The sequence below is a fragment of the Pinus tabuliformis genome, chromosome 5_2, assembly GCF_031772625.1.
Source record: "Pinus tabuliformis cultivar Carrire ecotype Pingquan chromosome 5_2, CPIR1, whole genome shotgun sequence".
NCBI classification, from domain to species: domain Eukaryota; kingdom Viridiplantae; phylum Streptophyta; class Pinopsida; order Pinales; family Pinaceae; genus Pinus; species Pinus tabuliformis.
The window spans coordinates 543853474-543879984 of record NC_142306.1 but is presented as its reverse complement, the minus strand read 5'-3'; the positions used below and the strand labels follow the sequence as shown (position 1 = coordinate 543879984).

The following is a 26511-nucleotide window of genomic DNA, read 5'->3' as shown; positions in this document are numbered from 1 at the left end:
CCCACAATCTGTTAACTAGTCGTCCTCCATCGGGTTTTCTACCTGTTTTCAAAATTATCCCACGTATCAGGCTCGCTTAGAGGTGCAGGGGCACTCTACAGGCGTTTCTACAGGAAGTCGTCTACAGGAAACGCAGAAAACAGCTCTGCAGAAGGAAAACCCGAGATTTTTGTCAAAATTCAAGCTTGAAATGAGAAAAGTAGTTAAAGCTCGTGTCCAAGGTTACCAGGGTTCTTGAAAGTATTGATTTTGGGGTTTTTCAAACGCATTATAGATCTGTTAATGGTGGAGCAATCTGTTTGAATTCAGAATCTGATCATCTATTTCATAGTCCATGGAGGACAAGATATTCCCTGCTTGGTCTAAAACTGTTGAAGAATTCTTAGAAGAATATGATGTGAGCTTAGAGAATGGTTTAAATTCTCATGAAGTGGAAAAACGTCGTCAAATATATGGATGGAATGAGCTCCAGAAGAAAAATGGTACACCTTTGTGGAAGCTGGCAGTGCAGCAATTTGATGATACAGTTGTTAAAATACTACTGCTGGCAGCTGGCATTTCATTTCTTCTCGCCTACTTTCGCGATAATGTGTCTTCTGAGGAGGGCATAACAGCCTATGTAGAGCCCCTGGTCATTCTCCTGATTCTCATCCTCAATGCCATTGTTGGAGTATGGCAGGAAAATAATTCTGAGAAGTCTTTGCAAGCTCTCGAAGAAATGCAATCTGATCATGCAAAGGTCTTGAGAGATGGACATTATGTTGTAGATATTCCCTCTAGAGAACTTGTTCCAGGAGATATAGTGGAACTGAAGGTGGGAGACAAGGTTCCTGCAGACATGAGAATTGTGTCCCTCAAGACATCCACCTTTAGGATGGAGCAGAGCTCCCTGACCAAAGAGAGCATGCCTGTGGTCAAAAGAACATATCCAGCCACCTTGTGTGACTGTGAGTTGCAGTCAAAAGAATGCATGGTGTTTGCAGGAACTACAATTACCAATGGCTTCTGCACATGCATTGTTGTGAGCACTGGCATGTTTACAGAAATAGGTAAAATTCAGGCACAAATTCAGGAAGCTTCAATGGAATGTCATGATACCCCTTTGAAAAGAAAGTTAGATGAATTTGGTGAAATACTGACAACAGTGATTGGTGCCATTTGTATTCTTGTCTGGATCATGAACTACAAATATTTTCTTTCATGGGAAGTCATATATGGGTGGCCAAAAAAATATCAAGTTTTCCTTTGAGAAATGTACGTACTACTTTAAGATTGTTGTTGCTCTGGCAGTTGCTGCTATACCAGAGGGATTGCCTGCTATGATTACTACATGTTTGGCTCTTGGCACTTGTAAGATGGCACAAAAGAATGCTATTGTGTGTAAGTTACCGAGCGTGGAGACTTTGGTTTACACCACAGTGATTTGCTCTGATAAGACAGGTACTCTTACAACCAATCAGATGTCTGTCAGTGAGTTTATAGCCATAGGGCACAGTGCTGGTTCACTTAGAGAATTTACTGTTGAAGGAACAACATATAATCCTGAGGATGGAAAAATATTGGATTGGAATGCACATAATATGGGGGAAAATTTAGAAACTCTGGCAGAAGTTGCTGCAGTTTGCAATGATGCAGGGATATCTTGTCAAGGTCACCAGTTTCGTGCTACTGGCATCCCCACTGAGGCAACCTTGAAGGTATTGGTTGAAATGGGAGTTCTAGACCCAATGGCAGGTGATACAAGTGCCATTCTCAATAGTGGCACAGTGAAATTGGGCAATTGTGATTGGTGGATACAAAGATCAAAGAGGCGGGCTTTATTGGAGTTTGATTGTGATCGAAAATCCATGGGTGTTATTGTCATGAAACGAATGGGACAAAATCGTCTGCTAGTGAAGTGCGCCATGGAAAATTTGCTTGAAAGGAGTGCTTTTCAACAACTTGTAGATGGATCAGTTGTTGAATTAGATGATGCATCAAGGGAATCACTCTTGAGGAAGTTTCATCAAATGAGTTCAAAGGCTTTGCGTTGTTTGGGATTGGCATACAAGGAAGTTTGGGGAGAGGGCAGCAGAAGGAGAAATTGGCCGAGATTTTAGCTAGGGAGGCAGCACCTATGGTAGCCACCCTAAGCACATCCATCCCCTCCATGAACACTCATTTTTTCAAGGTTCGGACACAATCTAGTCATGGTTCAACCTTCTACAAGAAGCTACAGAACTTTCTACAGGAAGTTCTGTATTTTTACCAGAAACATCCTGTAGAAGCCTTTGGGCAGGCCAGAATCAATTATGGAAAGGGATTTGAAACTTGAAGTTTGTTGAGGAGGCATGCAACTACTCTTTTCTTCCATCCTCGACTGGTTTCATCTCCTTTCACCACCATTGCCACCATCATATTAAATATACTTGTACAATCATACCAAAGTTGAGAATTCTCTAGGAAAAGAAGCACAGGCAGTGGGAAGAAGCAAAGAGAAAAGCATGGTTTCATGACTAAGAAGAGGGCATCACTTCAGAAGCTTGGCATGACAGGGAGGCCACCAGGGCCATCAAAGATGAGGAGATATATTGGTTTCTCAGAGGATGAGCAACACTTTCAGTAGGGGGGTGATGATGAGCCCCAAAAATGGATAATTATTTGGGCTCATTCAACCTCCTAATTCGACTTAATCCACCATTCTCATTATTTTATTGCATGTTTTTGATTATATTTATGCTAATAGAGTGAATTGGGTTAGTCATTATGCCAACAAGTCTAATGTGTGCTTTGTGTAGCCTTTTTGGTCAATTTGGAGACAAAGTCAATGGTTGAAATGAGCACTTGGTAGCCAAATTCGTGGAGAGTATTTTTAGGAAGGTGTTCCCTTAATTTATGGGCCCTTACCTCGAATTCTCCATCATCAACTTGGAGTTCAAGGGCCACCAAATCAATCAGCACAAGGGCAGCCAAGCAAGTAAAGTAGGACTGCTTTTAACTACAAGTCTTGGGCAGCCGAGTCCCTAAAGTTTAGGAGGACTGTTGGGGTCCTCAATTTGTATAAATAAGAAGGAAGCTTAGGGCCTCATTTTGGTTAGCTAGTGGTTAGTCACTTTTTTAGCTGGTAGTTAGTCATTTCATAGTCTTGTTGTAGTCATTTTGTAGTTCGATTTTTAGGTAATAGATTAGTTCTATTGTCAGCTCATTTTCAAGTTCTCCTTGTGGACAGTTTTGATGTAACTCTTCTTTTCTTGCTCAATAAAGATGAATCCAGCTTTGCACCAGCTCTAAATCTCTCTTAGGAGGTTGTAGCTCTTGGTTTTGGGCCCATCTCAAGCGCCCAGTACCTCCTTTGTTTACTTTCATGTGTCTTTGCTGCATTCTTAGAGTAAAATCTGCTATTTAGATTTAAAACTTGTTGTGTTATTTAGGTTTCTTTTGATGATTAAAGTAGATTTTCATGTTTAGATTGATTTGGATAGATTAATAACATAAAGTATCCTTGGAAAAAGGGGCTCAAGCACCTCTGATCTTACCTCTCCCTCAGTGGGATCGTGAGTTGGGACAAAGGTGACCTTGTTGCCCACAAAAGCACTGTTTTGCTTCACCATGCAAGTATTAGTGTTGGATTCTTAGTTGTCAAACTTGATATCAGTTTTGACTGCATGCTTAGGGTTATGATTGCTTAGTTGCATAGTTAGTTCATCTAATTTTGTGCAAACAAACTTCTGTTCCATTTCTTTTGCTATTATCTAGGTCAGATTAGGTCAAGGTAATTAGGTTCTTGATTTTCCAAGTCTTCATTTGTTAAATTTGAAAAATAACTTACAGAGCACCTGTTATCCTTCTCTATGTACCCATAATCCATCAGATAATCTGCTCCAACCCTTATTCCATGATTCGTACCCTTCATTTGCCATACTTTCCCCACCTTGCCCTAATCCCTATATTCTTGTGCATCATCACTTCCTCCATCCTTGAACAAATCCAATCGCTCCTTAGCATCATCCACCAAGTCCTAGACCTCTCCACACCCCTATTTCACCTCCATCCTCATTCCTCCATCTTTTTCCCTCCATCCATGCTCCAAAATCCCATTTCGAAACATCCTGCAGAAGAATTACAGAACATCCTGTAGAAATCCTGAACATCCTATAGAACCCCTGCAGACTTCCTGTAGAAGCTCATAAACATGGTTTCTTGGCAGCCAAACTTTTTGAGACTCTCTGGAAGGGTGTTAGGGACCCCTTAGACCCTCTCTGAACCTTCCCAACCTTTCCCAAGCATTTCTCCTCCTTGATCCACCTCTGCACAGTCAAAAATAGTTAGAAGCACATGCATGATAATTCCAACAACATAATCAAAAATACAAAAATATGTTTTCTTCAGATAGTGATAGCTTAGAAATTTGCATTTTACCTTCATAGAAGTAATGGCATCTCTTTCAGTAGTTTGCATGCTCTCCTTTGCGTCAATAGGACTAGCTGGTAGAATTAGGGTTTGCTAGGGTTTGTGTTTCTCTTTGGCTTTCAGTTTCTTTTTGCAATTAGATTAGCTTCCTTCGAGTTAGCTTTCATCCATCAATTAAAAAGCTTCTTCTAAGAGCTCATAGAAGTTGGCTTAAGCTCCTAGCGGACTTGTGCCAACTGACCAAGTGACAGTTGTGGCAAGAGCTAGTACTTGTGCATACAGCACCGTCGCTTCCAAGTTTGTTACGAACTACCGGGTTGATAAAATTAAAGAAGGGAGTTCTAGGAGTTGTAGCATTATTGCTACAATACTGGAGCCCACCAATCTGCATGCCTCAATGGCAGGTTTCTCGCCTTTGACGACAGTTTACATCATTAAATTTCGATCGAAGGATTCTGTGATATGTTCGACATCAACACATTTACTCACATCTCATGGATTGTACTGGGTACTTTGAGAGCCATTGACATCACTGGTGGTTTCTCTCACACTTGTTAACAGTTTACATCATTGACTGGTAATCAAGTGGTTTCTACCATGTTTGACATAAACACATTTATTCGGATGGATAGAATCATACTTTTTCGAGAAGTAGAAATGAAGACCCTGGATCTAGTTTCTACCATCCAGGCTGCGAGGAATTTTGTATTCATTGTATTGTGGACTATTTATAAACAGATGGTTGCGTCCATACTGTGTTCACATGAGACCATACTTGTGATGTTTTACAAGATCATTCCTATATCAGATCAATAGATAGTTTTCTAGTTAGTTTTGATCTGAGTATGGGAATTCCTACCTCAGCGATGATATGATCTCATATATATATATCTTGCATTGAATGTTTTTACAGGTTCTGACCAGGCTGTCCACAAGATGATCCTCGAAATGATAAATTACTTCACTCTTCCTATATGATAAATGAAATTCTCATCTACTACAGACTTCGCACTTTAGGGGGCAATCTGTTACACTAAAATATCGTCACCATGATTATTTGCAGTCAGTATGGGTCTATCATCACTTGTATTGTCCTCCTAAGCAAGTCTAAGACCTCAGCTCCTCAAATCAAGCTTTGGAAGTGGGAGAAAGACATTAAAAATCAATGTAACTCTGGTTCCGCACTTTCTCTCATGGTCACCTGCGGTCCCGCACCTTCTGTGTACAAAAGCTGCGTACCTACCCGCTCTGTCCCTAACGGTGTAGGTGCGGACCCCTGTGAAAGTCAAAAGGCGCAAGCTTTATCTTAAAAAACTCACTTTGGATTAATTCTAGAGTTTTCTAGAAGGAATTTTGACATGGATTGTTTGCTCTGAGGTGGTTCATGCATCCCAAAAGAGAAGGAGCTAATCCCTTGACTAAAGGAGCTATCCCTTTGAAGGAGGGATTTATCCCTTTGAAGGAGGACCTAGTAACTTCCCTCCATTACACTATAAATACAAGCATTGGGGTGAGGACTAGAGAGGTTAGAAGCTGAACATTTTGAGGGCAAATGCTGGTGAAATTAAGAATCTTTGGTTGAGCTTGAGAGGAGAGATCACATACCTCTTGGTTCCATTGGAGAGTGAGTGAAACTTGTCAAAGTAGAGGAGACATCTTGTTGGACCCTGGGAGGAGCTTGTACAACGTCAAGGAAAAGGTTGTAAAGTTCTTCTTATTTTGAATTAATACAATCAAACTGATTTTTCTCAACAAGTATCTTATGTTATTTGTTTCATGGACTCCTTGACTTGCATGTTAAATATGTTTTGTGCAATTGGTTTTTTAGGTGCTATTTAATTTGTTTGCCTTGTTTGTGTTTGCAGATTCGCGAAAAGGAGCTCATTCAGATCAAAAGAGTGAGGGCATCCACAAGCTTGCGTTGGACCAAAGGTAGGCCCTAAAAACACTTGTTTGCTATTGTTTATTGAAGCATATTTAGAGAAAGATAGTGTATGGTTGGTTTGCTTGTCGTTAGGTCTTCTTTAGATTCTAGGAAGGTCTATCTTGTCCGCAAGATTGACTCATTCCGTGCGACACTTATCATTGTACTTAAGAGAAAGTTGAAAAATGAAATGCATGCATGATAATGATACGCATGAGCACAAGGATGATGATTTCCTAGTATTTTGAACATGTATGTGTGATTAACTTGAAGGGTCAAATGTTTGAAAGGCATGATTTTTTTCGACTTGTGATTTATTCTATCATTTATAAACGAGATGTAGAGACATGATGATGATTCACATGATGTGAAAATTGTTTCTTTTGTTGAAACAAGAATTTATTTCATCAAGTTATTATATTCTTTCGACATCGTCTATAGAAGAAGATTTGCAGCAAAAAAAATTGCCATGGTTACATTTGTGACTTTTTCATGGAAGTGGCTTGGAAGCGATGATCAGCTAACTTCTGGAAATTCTAAATGAGTTCAAGGAAAATAGTTCTTGAAAGGAGGACAAGTGCATTCAGGAAGGGAAGTTCCATTTACCATCGAGTTTTTGTTGAAAGGCACTAGCTATGCGGGCAAGTGTATGGAGGCTAAAAGAATCGGGTACTGTACTCTCATCTACTGTTCAGATTAGTATATTAGTCTTTTGGGGTCCAAAAGATTCCCAATGGGGAGGAGTGATCAAATATTGATCCATGACTTCAATGATAGCTCAAATTTCAAAGTGTTCGAAAGAGTGTCAAACTTGAACAACCAGATAGATCTCATCTTCCTAATTCTGGTGAACTGAACGGTTCGAAAAACCAACACCATATGGAGGAGTTATCGCATTTTGAAAAAGTTCAGTAAACTGCAATTTTCAAGAATAATTTGATTTTTGGAAATATTAAAAAAAGAATATTTTGAGGAATATTCCTTGGAATATTCCCTAAAATATTCTCTAGAATATTTGCTGGAATATTCCTTCTAGTTGGGCCAATCAAGAGCCGACACATGGCAAGCCCAGAGGCCACCACGTGGCCCTGAATTGGCATGGTAAAATTTTTATGGGGTCGAGCGGGATCGAACCCGTGACCTCCTGCATGCAAACCAAAGGCTCTGACCGTCTGCACTATGCATTATTTCTTAACTATATTGGAACATGGGTTATATTTGAATGTTAATGGTTACGTGTTTGGGGGATAGACCGCCAGTGGTCCCCATAGCCCTGGTCACACGTTGCGGTTAGTGCCGGGAGTTACGGTTAATTGCCAACCCGCCAGCCCTAACGGTTCCCCTAACCACCGCCGATAAAATGTGGTCACATGCACAATTACCACCGACAGTTACGGTCAGCCGATGGTCAGGTTGTCGGATTTCCAAATTTGGCACAGTTTGCCAAATTTAACTCTAGTTAAACTGCCAGTTCCAGATTTGGTGGAAGAAAACTAGGAGAAATTCATTTAATGAACTAAAGATGCAATTTTTGACCTAAGAGAGTGAAAGAAGAGTATACCTAGGCTAATTTGGGCCTTTTGAAGCCATTGGAACAGTCCAGAGAAGTTGAAGAAGCCATCTTCAAGGAGATTTTCATCTAGGGAGATTTTGGAGGTCAGGGCCACCAAGTGTTGGAGGCTATTGCAGGAGCTACCAGTATCCATTCTCAGCAAACAAAGAGTCGTTCCTAATTGTAATGAACCTTCTAAATCGAATGAAGGTGTTTTAAGAAGCATTTGGAGACTTCTAATGGTTGATATGCTGAAGGGAAGTTTCAGGCAGCCTAGAGCCAACCTTGGAGGAAGGCCTAGATCGGGGATGCAGTGCTCGTTTTGAGCAAATGAACAGTCATTTGTTGATGTAAGATATGTGCTGGAGATAGTAGCAGAGGTTTTAGAGACATTTGAAGCATTCTAAAGGATTTTGGGCCATTAAGAAGCTCAGGGAAGCTCAGTGCACCTGTTGAAGGAATCAAGTCTAAGGGAGCCTAGATCTGCTTGAACCATGAGGACATACATGACAGGGATGTAGATGGTTTTCTAAGCCCATTGGTTTAGTTCAGTAACCTCTGGAGTTGAGTTTGGAACTTTTAAGAGAATTCAAGCCATAATCCCAAAGAGCCTAGTCAATTTGACAAGAGCTCATGGAGATGTAGTCCATGAGATTGGGGTGAACTCCTTATTAAGTTTGTTGTTATGTGTGATGTTTATTTGCCGCATTATATGTCTGATGTATGTGTTTAGTATCAGGAGGAAAAAATCAATTTAAAGCACTTAAACATATGAAAACAAACAAACACATGCACCTGTTTGAAGTACATAATTCCACAATTGTCAACATAAGCTAGATCACATTCGTTTAAGCTCTGGAGTGGGAGGTTCTTGTAAGAATGAAAATTTGTTCAAACCCTCATTTCAGATCACCTTGGATGGGTTCTCCACCATTGGTAATCTGATTGATGACATATTTTCCTAGCCAGTGCATCCTAAATTTCCCTGGAAATTTATAAAATTTACTATCATATAACAAGACCACATCATTTACCTTGAAGGTGTGTAGTTTGATATGCTGATCATGCTATGCCTTTTCATGCTCCTTTTGAACTTGTTGATGAAATCTAGCTAGAAATCGGTCCTCCTCAAGCTATACTAGTTGCATGAGCCTCTCTTCGAGGGCTCCACAGTCTGCTATTCCTGTGAGTGTCGCTATGTGCAGATTAGGTACAATGTATTCCATTGGCATCATAGCTTCTATGCCATACATGAGTCTGAAAAGTGTTTGCCCACTCAAATTCTTGCAAGTTGTTCTATAGGCCCATAGCACCATTATTATGTGCACATCCCAGTCACTTCTCTGAGCATTGCATACCTTCATCAGTGTGTTTTCTAGTATCTTATTGAATGCTTCCACCGTCCCATTGGCCTGTGGGTGATAAGGCGTACTCTTCTTGTGATACACCTGAAAGTCTTCTGTCAAAGCGCTAATTGTTTCATTAAGAAAGTTCAAACCGTGATCGCTCATCAAGGTCTTTGGACAACCAAATCTTGTCGATACATATTCAAAATAAACTTTACTTTCATCACACCTATATAGTCCTTCATAGGTTGCACCTCTGCCCACCTGGTCAAGTACTTAATCGTGGTGATGATGTACCGCGCACCTGTCTTCTTTCTTGGAAGCTAAATTGGACCCACAAAGTCAATCACCCATTTCTCGAATGGTTGTAATGTCACCTACGACATCAAACGCAATTCATCCCTCCACGATGGCCTTCCAATCCTTTGACATGCGTCATAGGCCCTACAATATGCTTTCACATCCTTATGTAGAGTTTGCCACCACAACCTAGCACGAAGAATTTCTATGATGTTGCCTTTCCTACATAATGTCCTCCTATAGCTCCTCCATGAGCCTCCGTGAGAATGCTACTTCATTCAAAGTTAGGTACATAACGTCACAATATTTCGTCTCACCACATTTTGTATAAGTGCTCGACAATGATTGAGAAGTATGTCGTATGCACTACTAACTCCTTTTTCTCTTGGCTTGTATACCCTTCTGGAGCAGTTCCCGTCATTAGAAAATGTATGATATCTTCAAAGTGACTGTCCGCGATGCGCACTACAAAGAGTTGTGCGTCAGGCAACCCTTCCTCCAAATTAGTAGGTTCCTCTCCTATTTCAATGAGCGACAGGTGATTAGGTCCTGCATTCAGTAATCCTGGCTTCACAATAAATTCAAAGTCATACTCCTGGAACAACAACAACCATCCGCAAATCTTCCCCCCCAACATAGGCCTATTAACCAGGCATTTCAACGCAAAATGATCTGTATACATCTTAAAATGTCCACCTGTTAACACCCAGGTTGTTCCCTTTGACTCTAAGGGAATACGGCCGGGGTAACCACTAACCAATCTTTGGATTGCAGTTTCTAGCCAAACTGTAATCAGAGAGGGCTCTCTCTTTTATGATTTGTCTCTATTTTGAAATGATTTTAGGCTAGCTATGAGTTCAGGTTTGTTTAAGGTATTTGTTGGATGATAATTTTAGTCAAGATACTTATGCGTTTTCTAGGGTGTTCTAGTCCATTGGGAAATGGAATCAGTGGTCCTTCAGTTCTTTGATATGTTGCTTTGATACAGTGGTAATGCTGCAGAGCCAGTTTAGTGTCTGAGAAATAATGATGTGATACTGTAATTAGATGTGATGTGTTTCAGGTAAGGAAAGGAAATTAAGAATCTTTCACTTAAATGATCATGGAGAAAACAGTGAAAATGTTGATCTAGAAGCAGTAAAGAATTTCTAAATAACATTCATATTTATGGAATCAGCGAAACATGAGCGATTAAGAATTCATGTTCATGGCTAATTCTGAAGAAAACATATACAACAGTAAAGATTGAGCACTAGGTGTCATCAAAACATGTCCAGCACTATTCTTTTACTATACTGCTAGTTCAGTAAAACATGAGTGTGTATTGATAAACATAAGAAGACAAAACAGAGTTTGAAGAAAGACTTATTATTCCATCAGACAACAAAGGAATTCTGCACCAGTACGCATGGCATCAACATGACATCAGATGTTTCAGGAAATCACTGAGCTCTTCCAACCCTTTGTATTAGATAATTTTGAAAGTGTCAAATACATTTGTCTCATAGAGAAAATTACCAACCCCTTATGAGTTACTTAGGGGAGTTTATATACAAAATTTACATCAAAAATATCAACGAATCAGTTAATATCTCATTTATGATATGCTAATCTCCGGAATGCAGTAGCTGAAGGAGTGAATGCTGCAGTAATTCCTTAATGCTTCAGCTGTCAAAATAGTCAGAAGATATTTGGACTTTATGGCTGTTAGAGTCGGTTGGAGATGCGCTGTTCAAAACTTAGCTAGCTGTCATCGTGTATGTGATGAGTCACTTTTTAGCTGCTTTTAAATGCTAACCCTTTTCTGCTGTTTGTCTTCTAGTGACCTGGAGCTGGCAGTGGCCGAATGACTGAAGCTACCGTGGGAAAATATGGAGCATTGCCTGCCACCAATCCTCCTTAGGCATTTGATGTCTCCGAATTTTTATTAAGGTCTCATCGGCCTCTGTATACCGCCAAAAGTTAGGAGGAGTTTCAAACAGATGGTTTGCCTCATTTTCAATGAAGAATAGGCCTTCAAGTTTAGTGTACAAGCTCTGTCCTGTTGGAGGCCCTGTTTGCTCAGGAGTACTGCCAGATGCAGTGATTTGATTTTCAATATAAGTAGCCATCCTGTTGGTAAATTGATCTCTGGTGATCAATCTCCCTGTGCTGCTTAGTAGGCTGGGCAGTCCCTTTGCTTGCAGCATCCCCATTTTGAGTTTATACTCCTCCACCTCAGCCTGTATTTCATAGCATTTTCTCTCCACAGTTTGCACATAATTTCTGAGAGTTAGCACCTTTTTAGTTGTGAGGATGGCCTCTGTTCTGTTGTTGATGCCAACGGCTGCCAGCTCCTCTTTGTCTTGCCCGTTCAAAAAATCTACCAGTCTGTTTGCCTGCTCAGGTCTGTTTCCCAGCACTATTTTGGCCCTCTGGATTTTTGTCTATGCTTGGCCAATCAAATCCATTTGCTCATGGATTGTTTTGATGGATTTCCATTGCTTGGTGATAGTTTGGCCAATCTTACCCCATAAAATTATTTTTATGTCGGCCATGGCACTTTCTAGATTTAGCTCCTTCTCGAGGGCCTTTATTTTGTCCTTTAGGGCCTTTATTTCTCTGCCCTGTTCTGCTACAGTTACCTTTGATTCTTCATACTTGGCATCCAGTTCTGCCAATTTTTCCTTGGCCTTCTTTATCTCATGTGCCTGGAGCTCCATTTCCTTGATGGCATTAGTTAATTCTTCTATGCTTGCACTGGCATCTGGGGCCGTTGTTGTTCCTGCTGCTTTTGATGTGGGAGCCACTGCTGCCCCTGTAGTTGTTGCTGTTGTTGAAGTTGTTGGAGGAGCTTGGGATGTGGATTCTCCCTATTTATCTTGTAGTTCTCCTTCTAGCTCTTTCTCCAGATCGAGGACCTTCTGATTCAGCTGCATGATGAGGTCCAGTTGTTCATCAACCTGCTTTTCCTTTTGTAGCTCTGTTGTCTGAGGGTGTTCTGTGGGCAGCAGCTTTAACCTCTTCTTTAGTGCATTGAGGTCATCCTCCTTTTTCTTCATAAGGGCCCTTACACCCTTTGGATCCTTAGGATCATGTCCTAGGTCTATGATAATGTCCTCCAAAGATTTTATTCTATTATCTTTGGCCAGGGAGGACATTCTCTCAAAATCCAACTGAGTGTTGGTATTTTTGAGTGACTCCTTCAGTTCATGGGCCATGGTTGCCTTCTCCACCAAGGTTGCATAGACCATTTCTCCAGTCTGTTTGTGGAGTTCAATTTGGTCCATGGGGTGGATGTCCTTTGCCCTTACCTCCACCCTTGTCTTCACAAAATCTGCAGCTGATCTCGGCTGCGGTACTGTAGGCCTGAAATGACTTAATATCATTTTTTCTTCTTTAATGTCATATACAGCCATTAATCTTTCTTGCTAGGCTGGTGTAGCATTCACAAATTGTTTGTACACCTCCACTCTTAGCAAATCATTCTCTGCCTTGATTTGCTTAAAAGAAGCCTTAGTGCTTTTAGGATTCTTACTTTGTTGAGAAGAGGATGACACCTCCAAACCAAGTTGCAGGCCTTGCTCCTGTTGGAATGAACTGGTACCAGTGTGCTGGCTTGCTTCCCTGTCTTTCCTTGAACTGTCAAGGAATTCCTCAGTGATGTCTTCAACTTCTGGGGAGTCAGCCCTTTGCCTTTTGGTCTCTGGATGATGGGAGGATCCACTAATAGGAGTGGACTCTTCTCTGTCTCTTTTAGTACCCCTCTCCTCATGTGCCGGGGTCTGCAAAATTGGTGCTATTAGTGGCTCAGTTTGTGGAGGAGGAGTTTGCTCTTGCTGTGTTCTGTTTGCTCCTCCCTCTGCAGCTAATTTTGATGTTCAGTTTACTGCTCAGTTGAAGGGGCAGCCTTCTCTTTCACTGCTTCCTCTTCAGCACCCATTATTCCTTTTCCTTTGTCTAAGCCTGGTGCTGCTGTAGAAGATGCTTGTGTGGCTAGTGCAGTCCTTGAGGTCGAGGTCCCTTCTCCTACTGAATGAGGCCTTTTGAAGGGTACCTGCTGCACAGAGTCTAGGTCAAGAGTCTTTTCTAATTCCTTGACATTCTTTATCATCATTTCTTCTTCAGTTAATTTGTCAACTATAGAATCCTGTAGCCAGTCCTGCTGGTTGGCATATTTTTCAATATGGGGATAACTGCAATGCTTAATGCCTACTAGCCTGTACTTGACTCTCCTAGTAGAAATGAAGCCTTCAGGGTCATAAGGGACCCACCAAAAACTATATGATAGCTGGTATTTGTCTTTGAGGTTCTGTTCAGCCTCTTCCCAACCTTCCTTTTTATTCATGATGAAAGGGCCCAGCTGATGTTTGAAATTGAGGTGGGCTTTCTTTTTGGAGCTGTGGAAGTTGGTAAGGTCAGACTGAATCAGCTGCCTATAATACTCAAGGGCAAATATCCTCATAGGCACATATTTTGGGAGCCTGAATGGACAAAGCTCACAGCCATATACTCTAATGATTGTATGATCCTCATATAGGTACCAATCACCTATTTTAGACTTCTTGGAAAGCTGCAAAGCTTTCTGTATTTCAGTTGATATTTTGGGAGGAGGAGCCCTCATCAACAAGCAGGAGATAGGGTATACAAACTGGTCAATAAACTCACAATAGGAATAAGGTGAATTTTGGACCAGGTGATAGACAGATGTCCAGAAGATGACAGATCTTCTTTCCCCTCTATAATCCAGCTTTTCGATGTAGCATGGAAAAACCTGGGACTGATAGTACATGAAAAGATGGTAGATGTAAGAGGAGTACTTGAAGACACCCTATCTGTCCACTTTGCTCAACTGATCATGAATTTTGTTAGCTATGAACTTAGCAAAGTTAAACTTGCGGGCAGGGGGCTGGCCTGGACTATAAACAGATAACAAAACCAGCATTGTTCCATCCACATGCTCACTGGTTCTATACCCCAGCACATAAGAGATCATATCTAGTAGTAGTCTGCCTGTTTCTGTAAAGGAGACATCCATATAGGGAGGTGGCCCTGCAGGCTGGCATTCAGGTTTCATGAATGTCCTGGTGACATTCTCAATCTCCTCACTAGTCATTTTGGCAGCAGCATCCAGCAGATAATTCATGGAAAAGGGAAATAGCAGCTCAGTCTGGTCAAAGTGGAGCATTTTATTAATGGATTCAGGATTGATGTGAAAGAGGATGCTCCGAGATGGAGACTTAATGGCTCTCTGCTGCACATCATAGTTTTCAGCACATAGGCGCACAATCTGAGGGAAAACATTGACAGAGGGGAGGCAGTAGTAAGGTAGGTTTGACTCCCATATCCCATAGGTGTCCTTGCCATTCAGATAGTCTTCTCTCAACTGCCTAAAGGTCTGCATGAAGTCCCTGTTACCCACAAAGTCTTCAATAAGGGAGTCCCTGTCAACAAGAGGCAAGGCCTCCAGGTCTTTGTTTGGTGCATTTAAAGGAGTAACATTGAGAGCTGTGGGTGCAGGGGCAGCCATTGTATAATCTGATTGTGAATAATGTAATTGCAGTGGTTTGCAAGGCTCCTCAGAGTTCAGTAATAGCCTCAATGTTGACAATGCTTGAACTCTTCTTCACAGTGAAAGAGGCCGGCTTGTTTCTGCAGGTTTTAGTAAATTCACAGGGGTTGTGAATTGTTAGGAATGATTTGCAGAGGGTGTACAGGATTTATTTTGGTTAATTTGCAGCTGGCCTGTACTCGGCAAAAGGGAACAATGCCGAGCACCTCGAGGACAATTTTATGGTTCTGGTCCGTGGAACGACTGTTTCAATGTCGAATTATAGTTCAGGGGCAATGTAGGTTACTTTAGTTGACTCTCAGGTAGCAGACAGAGTTGAATTTAGGATTTTGACAAGTGTTCAATGGTGAATTAGCAAAGAAATGGCATGCATGGGGAAAAACATGAGATTTACGGTGAATACCTGGATAAACGCTCAACAAGCCTGCGGGCCGAACCGTGAAGGCTTTGTGGTAGTTGATTTGATGAGTTGGCACAGTCGAAATTTCGAATTTGGAGGTCCGGAAGCGAGTTGGTGGTGAGGCAGCGACAAGAGTTCTTTGCAATTCGCTTTGAAAATGACACAAAATGGCTATTTTGGGCGTTTATAACGACCAATTTGGCAAAAATAAGTAATTGGCGCCTTTCCGCCGATGGCGTCAACATGACGTCACGGCGGGCCCGGGTACGGGTGACGTGGACGCTGAGCTGGAGGCCAGCGTGCCTAGACGAGGTGGCAGGCGGATATGGCGGCAGGGTCATGTGGAGGGCCACGGGGCGCAGGGGCGGGCGGAAGGAACATGACGTCAGGATGGCGTGAGGGTGACGTGCGTCGGATGGGCGGTAACGGGGAGGTGGTAAGCGGGTTCCCCGCACCACCTTTGGGCAAAAACAGTATCGGGGAGGGGGGCTCCGAACAACCCTGTTATAGACATTTTTGTGCCTAACAGCATGAAGCATGAAATGTCAATAATCTGAGGGATCGAAAGTCCCTAAACATGTTGTTCTTACCCCTAGAGGAACAAGGTCAGCAAACCACAGCACTAAAAATCAGTTCTCCACCTGAAAACACTAAAAAACAAGCAGTTTCTAGATCATGTCAGCTGCTCCACTGAGCATCTGCGCTGAATGTCAACTGCTCCACTCTGTACCTGCGCTGAATGTCAAAACTAATGAAGGGTACCTGCGCTGGGTGAGATTGGCCAAGTGGCACAGTCATTCTGCAAGGTGTCAACTGCCCAGGAAGCTTCCAAACTGACACTTGGGTGAAGGAATTCGCCTTGTGATGAGTAAGAGGGCCTTGATCTCCAAGTGGAAGCAAGAATCTCCAAGTGGACTCAAGAACTGAAGATTAACTAAAGTGGGAGAGGATACTAGTCAGCTTCATGCCAGCCTCAAGCTGACTCATCCTTTCTCCAAATCTCCTATATATAGAGCTCTCTCATGAGGTCTAAGGAGGCTAGAATTTTGTGCAAGTAAGGAAGTGCTGTTGGTTTATGTATAGAACTATTGGGTGATTGCTTGAAGGAGGTGAAGAGGAGATTTCTTTCTGCTGGGAGGTGTTGCTGGATTGGGCCTATTATGGTTGTAACCCTATCAGAACTTTACTTCTTCCATTAATAAAGTATTTGAGGTTCTTCTATATGCATGTGTCTTTATGGTGAATAGATGCTTGTATATTTGATTTATGCTAATCCCTGAATCGATTATGGATGTATGCTTCTTTTAGTTTCCTTCTCTTGTGCTTTTACAGGATCTTTGTGTAGCTGGGCCGGTGAAAGAGCAAGGAGCTAGGAGCAAGCAGCAAGGAGTGAGGACTGGATCGACTATTAAGCGCAAGATAACGGTTAGTAGATCATCCTTCTCTTCTCTCTCTCATCTCATAAAGAAGTAATCTTGAATAGCTTTGCATTCAGTTGTTGCTGCGGTACTATCACCCTTAGAGTGGGATAGGGTCATCCCGTATTGGATACTTTTCCCAACAACAAACCCCCCCGCCTGCCACGCGTCCAGGGTACGACGCCCAAAACCACTTTCCCCAGTCGCTAAAGGTCGGCAGGTCGGGGAGCGCAAATGACCGCCCACCGTTTAGATCTTGGGCGGCAGGGATCGGATGGCTGGCAGGTCCTCCAACGGATCGTGCAGGTTGGGGGGTCCCGCCGGTTTATTTAAATATTCAATTAAATACCTTCGGCGGAAAACTTTAGGATTGTGGGTTTTCGTGGGTTTTTGGGGTTAATTTGTGAAAAAGGGTTTATGGAGGGTTTTTAGCAGAGGTGAGGTTTGGGCTTATGGAGAGGTTATTGCTCTTAACCAGGGGTTAGAGTAATCCCTTGACAGGGTTTAGCATAGTCCCAGGTGGACTAAAGTCTCCCTTAGACAGACATATTTAGGTATAATGCTAAAAGGAGGATATTTATAGAGTGCTTGGGGGTTTATACACCATGGTGTTAATAATACTAGGGAAAGGGTGACATAGGGGATTTACATAATAGAGTTAGAGTTAATATGGGGGAAAATGTGAATGAGGGGGAAAATCACTAAGTTTATTTGAAACTTACTCAGTTTAGGGAGTAGATCAAAATGAAAAGAATTTTTAGACAAGAAATGTGGCTTTTCAATGAATAAAACCACCATCAAACCTCAAGTTTTTCTAAGCATTTCAATTGATGAGGGGATGTTAGTAATGAGTGGGGAAAGGGGTAATTGGGAAGTTAGACATGCTTCTTTGTTTTTCTTTTCTCATCTTGACCATCAAGGTTAAATCTGAAATGAATACCACTTCTGCAACCCCATCTACTTACCCCTCTACTTTTCCTAGCATTTTTTGTTTCTTCATGGAGGGTGCACTTAGGCTTGCAGACCCTTACTTGCCTTTTCTTTTCTTTGGCTTTTCCTTTTGGTTTTTCTATCTACTTCTACCCTTATTTCTTCCAAAGTCCTAGATTAAGTTGTTGGGAGCCTTTCTTCTCTACCTAAACTACTTGTCTGCCAAGATTAAACAGTTTGGACAGACTTCTTTCTCTATTCTACAACTAAAAATTTAAAACATGACATGATCCAGATTAGACTGTTGGACCATCCATCAAAATTTAAGTCCATACCAAGCTATAAGCACAGATTTTATTCTCTTGGAAATATGTGATCTTTGAATCATCAAAGCAGAGCATATTTGGACCTTTTTAGTGCCAATCATGAAATATGAAACCTATTGGTATAGGTAGCTAACAGTGGCTCCACATGGGGATGGTGTTTCATTTGAAAGACCAAGAACAACAGGTCAGATTTCCTTGCTCCTTGACTGCTCTTGCCAATCTTGCAGTTTGCTGCTTTGGAATGCCAAAATTGTGTGCTTCTCTTCTTGGTAGACCTCTGATTCTATTCACCTTGTGCTGGTAGTTAATCAAACTTGAGAAACTGCATTTTTACATTTTAACAGAAAGTAATATATACATTTGGATATGTACAATGGAAACTCAGGCTGTACTTATGGATGGTAGTCAAAATAGTGCTTCAGCATCCTGCCATTCACAGGACCTTCATCCAAGTCAGTTTCATTTAGACTTTTAAGGAAATAAGTATTGTTTCCTTGCACTGCTTGGACAGCATATGGTCGTCTCCAAAGGGAATCAAATTTTCCATGTTTTCCTTTATCCTCTCTTCTTGCATCCCACTTGAGGACTTTGTCTCCAATGCTAAAATATTCTGGCTTAGTTCTTCTATCAAAAGCCTTCTTTAAATTTTCTTGTAGAACTTGAACTCTGCTGAAAACTTGGTCTCTAGTTTGCTGTAAACATATGATTTGATTGATTCTTCTTTGCATATCATTTGGTTCAGCTTGGCTTTCTTAAAGAAGTTTCATAACAGGCACTCCTAGTGATGAAGGAAATTTGGCCTCTAATCCATAAACCAATTCATATGGGCTGGTCCCAATTGATCTTTTGGTTGTTAGTCTATCTGCCCATAGGGCGTTCACAAGCTTCTTATGCTAGTTCTTTTTGTTCTCTTCTAGCACTTTCTTTATGATGTTTACCAGACTTTTATTTGATGACTCAGCAAGGCCATTTCCTTGGGGATAGTATGCAGTAGAATGGCCCAAGGTGATGTGAAATTTATGGCAGAAGTTCACCATCTTCTTGGATCTGAAAGCCACATCATTGTCTGTTATAATTTTGTCAGGACAGCCAAATCTAGCCAATATGTTGTTCTCCAAGAACTAAATGATAGTGGAATCATTTGCTTGTCTGCATGGAACAGCTTCAATCTAGTTAGTGAAGTAATCTATGGCTGTTAAGATCCATCTATGTTGGCCTGAAGATGAGGGATGAATTTCCCCAATGAAATCCAAGCCCCATTGTTGAAAAGGTCTCTCTGTTGCAATAGGCCTTAAGGGAAGTGGCAGTAACTGTCTCTTTCCCTCAAACACTTGACATTTATGACATGAGGTAGTGAATTTCTTGACATCAGAGAACATGGTGGGCCAGTAGTACCCAGCTCTTAGTATTTTATCCACAGTGGACTTCCAATACAAGTGTCCACCATAGTCACCTACATGAAATTCCTTTATGATATTGTCAGTTTCATTCTCAATTAGGCAATTTAGCAATATTCGTTCATGGTTTTTCCACAATAAATTTCCATCGATAACACAAAATTTAGAAGCTTTCATTTTTAGGAACCTACATTTAGTTCTGGACAATCCTGGGGGAGCACACAGGTTTTGCAATACATAACATATATCAGAGTACCAAGGGGATTGTTCAAAGGCTACATTGATCTTTGGAGTCGCCAGCTCTGGTTCACTATCCAGCTGGTTAATGTCTAAGGCTTCGAAATTTGCTTCTGTCATTAATTTGTCCAAGCCTTGCCCTTTTATTAGTTTTGTAGGTTTTATCTCAATATCAAATTCCAAGATGCTGGCAATCCACTTTCCTCTTCTGCCCTCTAAATTTTCTTGGGTGAGAATGTCTTTGATAATAGGACTTGGTACATAAGCTATAACATGGGAGTATAGGATGTAAATCCTAAAGTCTTTAATGGCTTTGACCAAATCATAAGCTTGCTTTTCCATGATTTGATACTTCAGGGGTGCATCTCTAAGAGCTTTACTAAATAAAGCAATTGGCTTCTCATTTCCTTGGTCATCTTTTTGCAACAAAACAGCAGCAATAGTATGCTGGGAGGCAAAAGAGAAAATGATAAATTCTCTGTCAAACTGAGGATTGGTCAGCACTGGGGTTTGGGTAAGGGCCAGTTTTATACCTTCAAAGGCTTGATTGGCTTCAACAGTCCATTTGACTTTTGAATCCTTTTTTAGCATGTTATTTAATAATCTGATTAGTTCTACTAAGTTTGGGATAAACCTTCTCAAGAAATTGATTTTTCCCAAGAATCCTTGCAACTCTTTGACATTTCTTGGGTGGGGCATTTGTAGGATAGCATGTATCCTATCTGGGTCAATTCTAATGCCATCTTTAAATGTGATGTGGCCCAATAGCTTACCTTCCTCTAAACCAAACAGGGATTTTTTGGGATTCAAGGAAATTCTATATTTTCTGCATTTTAGGAAGATCTGTCTCAAATGTTTTATATGTTCTTGGTCTGATTTTGAGAAAGGTGTAAGGTCATCTAGGTAAATGACAAGGAAGTCATGAATCTCTTTGGAAAAAGCAATATCCATTGCTCTTTGAAAAGTTGCCCCTGCATTTTTCAATCCAAAAGGCATCTTTACATATTTGAAAGTTCCCCATGGGGTAGTGAATGTTGTTTTGTCTTGATCATCAGGGTGCACCAGGATTTGATTGAAGCCTGAAAATCCATCCAGTAATGAGATCCTTGAGGCCCCTACCACTCTTTGGAGAATGTGATCCATCTTGGGTAATGGATAGTTGTCTTTGAGGGATACTTGGTTCAGATTTCTTAAGTCCACACACAACCTAATTTCACCAGTATTCTTCCTTGTAGGGACTAAGTTGGAGATCCATTCAGAGAATCTGATTAGTGCTATGATGCCAGCCTTGAACATTTTCTGCACCTCTTGTTCCATTGCTGGGAGAAGCATAGGATTGATTCTCCTCAATTTTTTTTTAAAGGGCTTTTGATCAGGTTTGAGAGGGATTGTATGCTGGATAACAGAGGTGTCATAGGACTTTAGGTCATAACTCCATGCAAAGACGTCCTGGAACTCTTTAAAGAGGTCAATGTATTTAGGCTTTTGGTCAGGAGGTAAAGAAGCAGACAATTTAATTATTTTGGGTTTGTCAATTGTACCTATGTTGTATTCTTCAATGGATGCATTTAAGGGCTACATTCTTGGTTTTCTGGGGATATCATTTGAGTCAAAGATGTCTTCTAGTGGAGTTAGGCCTGTTGGTAGAAAATTTTCTTTCAGCTGTATGATTTCAGTTTCAGCATTGGCCACTTCCTCACAACTGATTGATTGAATTTGCTGAATGTTGTCTTTGTTGAAAATAGTTGGATTTAGCATTTGTTTTGTTGTTCTAGGTGATATTGGGTGAGTAATTTGTTGAAACTGTATTTGTGATGGACTTGCTCTTGCAAGCATTTGTGATTGACTTGCTGTATCAAGTATTTGTGATTGACTTGTTGTATCAGGTATTTGTGATTGTCTTGCTGTATCAGGTATTTGTGATTGACTTGTTGTATCATTGTCAATATTTAATCCTGCAAATTCTTGCTGCAGAGTTAAAAAATGGTTTATTTGCTTGTCATCCTCAAATACTTGCCAATCATTAACATTGTTTGGAATGGAGGGTCTGTGTTTTACCTCAGCTGTAAAATAATGATGGGGCTCAAAAGGCAGCTTGCAGGTACTTGCAAAGGTGGCTAAACTATGAGCATGTAGATTGTGGGTTCTAGGAATTTTAGTGTTTTGGAATTCAGAGAAAAAGTTTAGTACCTCAGCAATAACAGACCTATAAGTCCTTAGTCTTTTGTCATTGGTGACAAAGTTTCCCTTCACTTGTTGAATAACTAAATCTGAATCACCCATGATTGAAACCCTGACAGCTTGTAAGAACTTTACTAACTTGAGGCCTAGTAAAAGAGCTTCATATTCTGCCATGTTATTAGTACATCTGAAGTTCAATCTATAGGCTCTGCCTTCTGCATGACTATTTTCTTTATTGTGTACCCAAACTCTAGCTCCTGCCCCTAACTTGTTGACTGAGCCATCAAATTCAAGGAACCATATAATATCCTGATGGGAAGGAGATTTAATGATCTGTTCATGGGCTGGCAATGTGAGTAGAAGTTGTGGTTTTTCATCTAGCTTGTCTTCTAAGACAGTTTCATCATTTGATTGGGTATGCTTGATATTTAGAACAACAGCAATATCTAGTGTTTGATTGACTTTTGTTTCATGGGTGGTAATTTTTTCATTTGAGTCTTCCTCCGGTATGAGTATCTTGGTTTCAACCTCACCTTTTGAGGGAGTTGTGATGTCATTGAAGAGAATGTATGAGTCTATGTCTGAATGGACAACATATATGGGAAAGTTTTGAGGCTTTTCTTCACTGCTGACCATATATTTCATGAGTGTTTCTCTATACAGTCTTTTTGGTTGCCCAAAAACAGAGATGGTGGCATATGACATGTCTAATTGTAGGGAACCTTGGAGTTTAGCTCCCCATGATCTTGATAACAGCATCCCATACTTAGGTGGGATATCAGCAACTACCACATCCATTAGGATTGTTTTGTTTGGGTATTGAACCAGAGACACACATAAGTCTTTTATGAGACCTAAACACTTGACTTGGATGGAGTCAAAGGAAAACAAGTCCTTTTATGGTCTTGTTATGTCTAGATTCAATCTTTCCATGACTGCTTTTGGCATGAGATTGTGAGAGGCACCTGAGTCAAACATTGCATTATGTAGTATTTTATCATGAATGTGTAAGCTGACATAAAAAGGTAATACCCCTGTGGCTACCATTTTTCCCTCCACTTCCAGGCCAAACAGTAATTTTGGGGTGTCATCCAGCACATTGACATCATCTTTGTTGCTAGTGAGTTGAAGGGACTTTTTGATCTGTAGTTTATAGATGTCATGCTTGGCTAGTTCTGAGAGAGGAATTGCTATCTTTAGTTTGCCAATTTCTGTTTCTAGGTCAAAATGTTTTTCAGATTGGGTCTTGGGGTTATGGATAGCAGTCCTTTCCTCGTTCATTAAATCTTCTTCTTGATTTTTATCTTGGCTTTGGGACTTGCCTCTTTTACTCATCTCTTGGGGAGGGACATTCAAATTAGGCTGAGAAGGTGAAGTGGCCACAGGCTGCTGTTTTAAGGACAATGGTTCAGTGATCTCTTCAATAATCACTTCTTCTACAGGTAAATTTGTTTTGTCATTAGTTTCTGTGACTATGGCTCTTTTAGGCTGCTGATTATCCTTTATCTTTTCAGGCTGATTTACATTCACAGTTCTACTCCTTAGCTTGTACTGTTTATGGACTTCATATACAACAGTATCATAGCCTTGTTTGAAGTCAAAGGATTCACCTAATTTAGTTTGGAACAGTTTGATTTCATCATCCTCATGATCTTCTTGTGTTAAGAAAACTTGACTTTCACCATCTAGACCCATTAAATTAATCTCAGGATCTTCATTGGGCTCTATTGATGTGGAAGTTTCTGCATAATTTTCTTGGAAAGGGGGTCTTATGTCTTGGTCAGCACTGGCCTTGCCAACATTTGGGTTCTGAGTTCTCCTAAAATTTGGATTCGTAGGAGGGTTGTTTTGTGGTGCTTCCCATGATCATTTTCTTTCAACCGATTCCACTCTATCACCCAATCTTTTCATTCCAGTGAGAATTGCATCTAGCTTTTGATCAAAGGCAGAGGGTTCCTCTTTGAAAGAAGTCCTCTTTTCCAACCTTGCCCTGTTTCTTTTGGCAATTAGGTTGGCTTCCACTGTGACAGCAACCCTTTGGGCTTCTGCAAGTGATTGAGGATCTCTTTCCTTCAACTGATAGGCCATGTCAGGGTCAAAACCATCAGGGAATTTGTACAGGGCTAAATCAGGAGGAGGTCTTAAATTTTGTGGAATCACGTTATATACATTGTTAAATCTTGCACAATACTCCAAAACAGTCTCTTGGGGACCTCTTTTGATAGTGTCATACTCCCCAAGTATGTGCAGAGGATCTTTCTTCTTCTCCCATCTACTAGTAAAGGCTTCATATAGTTCATCAGGAGTTGTGATGGAATTTGCATTCAGGGACCTAAACCAAGTTCTTACATCCCCAGTTAGGCTTTGAACAAACATCCTCATTCTGACACTGTCATCATCTATTTCATAGGTCTAAAAATGGTCTTGCATCCTCTTAGCATGCTGGACAACTGTCAGAGGGCCATTGGAGTCAAAATATGAGATTTTGGTTTGGTAATCTTGGGGTAGAGCTGCAGCATTAGCTGGTATTTGCAAGGGTGCATACCTGTTGGCCATATTTACAGGGTTTAGAGGATTAACAGGGGTAGCTGGGATAATAGGAACAATGGGTATCACTGGGGTGATAAGTAGGGGTGAACCTAGAGTATTGGTCAAGGGGATATGTGCAGTGAATGAAGATGTGAGAGGAGGACTCTGAGATGTGGATGGTGAACTAGGGGAACTAGGGGTAGACCGGAAAAGGACCTTGCATGGGGTAGAGATAAGGCTGGGATGATCTGAATCTGAGGTTAAATCAGCAGGCTGCTCCTGCCTTTGCTGCCTCTTAATGTTTCTAGGGATGGTATTTGGATTATCAACAATGATGGGTGGATTAGGGTCAGGATTTGCCCTAGTATGCCGTGGATTTTTCTTGGGAGCCAGCTTCTAACTGTTTTTTAGGATTTTATAGGAAGTTTTTTATACTTGCAAGGACTGGATAAAGATTTTGGAATGGCTATATATATTTCAAAGCTGAGATGAAGACTCACTGAAAAAGCTCTTCCCTAAAAGCTGTTTATGTAATACAGAAACAGTTTTGAAGGCCTCCTGACTGATTTCAGGCTCGATTTGCAGCTTTGAGAGATGTATAGAAATTGGAAAATCCTAAGAAGTCCCCAGTGGAGTCGCCATTTATGTTAACACCCAGGTTGTTCCCTTTGACTCTAAGGGAATACGGCCAAGGTAACCACTAACCAATATTTGGATTGCAGTTTCTAGCCAAACTGTAATCAGAGAGGGCTCTCTCTTTATGATTTGTCTCTGTTTTGAAATGATTTTAGGCTAGCTATGAGTTCAGGTTTGTTTAAGGTCTTTGTTGGATGATAATTTTAGTCAAGATACTTATGCATTTTCCAGGGTGTTCTAGTCCATTGGGCAATGGAGTCAGTGGTCCTTCAGTTCTTTGATATGATGCTTTGATACAATGGTAATGCTGCAGAGCCAATTTAGTGTCTGAGAAATAATGATGTGATACTGTAATTAGATGTGATGTGTTTCAGGTAAGGAAAGGCAATTAAGAATCTTTCACTTAAATGATCATGGAGAAAACAGTGAGAATGTTGATCTAGAAGCAGTAAATAATTTCTAAATAACATTCATATTTATGGAATCAGCGAAACATGAGCGATTAAGAATTCATGTTCATGGCTAATTCTGAAGAAAACATATACAACAGTAAAGATTGATCACTAGGAGTCATCAAAACATGTCCAGCACTATTCTTTTACTATACTGCTAGTTCAGTAACACATGAATGTGTATTGATAAACATAAGAAGACAAAACAGAGTTTGAAGAAAGACTTATTATTCCATCAGATAGCAAAGGAATTCTGCACCAGTACGCATGGCATCAACATGACATCAGATGTTTCAGGAAATCACTGAGCTCTTCCAGCCCTTTGTATTAGATAATTTTGAAAGTGTCAAATACATTTGTCTCATAGAGAAAATTACCAACCCCTTATGAGTTACTCAGGGGAGTTTATATACAAAATTTACATCAAAAATATCAACGAATGAGTTAATATCTCATTTATGATATGCTAATCTCCGGAATGCAGTAGTTGAAGGAGTGAATGCTGCAGTAATTCCTTAATGCTTCAGCTGTCAAAATAGTCAGAAGATATTTGGACTTTATGGCTGTTAGAGTCGGTTGGAGATGTGCTGTTCAAAACTTGGCTAGCTGTCATCGTCTATGTGATGAGTAATTTTTTAGCTGCTTTTAAATGCTAACCCTTTTCTACTGTTTGTCTTCTAGTGACCTGGAGCTGGCAGTGGCCGAATGACTGAAGCTACCGTGGCAAAATCTGGAGCATTGCCTGCCACCAATCCTCCTTAGGCATTTGATGTCTCTGAATTTTTATTAAGGTCTCATTGGCCTCTGTATACCGCCAAAAGTTAGGAGGAGTTTCAAACAGATGGTTTGCCTCATTTTCAATGAAGAATAGGCCTTCAAGTTTAGTGTACAAGCTCTGTCCTGTTGGAGGCCCTGTTTGCTCAGGAGTACTGCCAGATGCAGT

The 26511-nt window shown here is 40.8% G+C and overlaps 1 pseudogene; it reads left to right on the top strand.

Annotated features, from left to right (window-relative positions):
- Positions 1-334: 334 nt before the first annotated feature.
- The window catches only part of LOC149160098 (calcium-transporting ATPase, endoplasmic reticulum-type pseudogene), a 29759-nt pseudogene continuing 3582 nt past the window's right edge, over positions 335-26511 (top strand).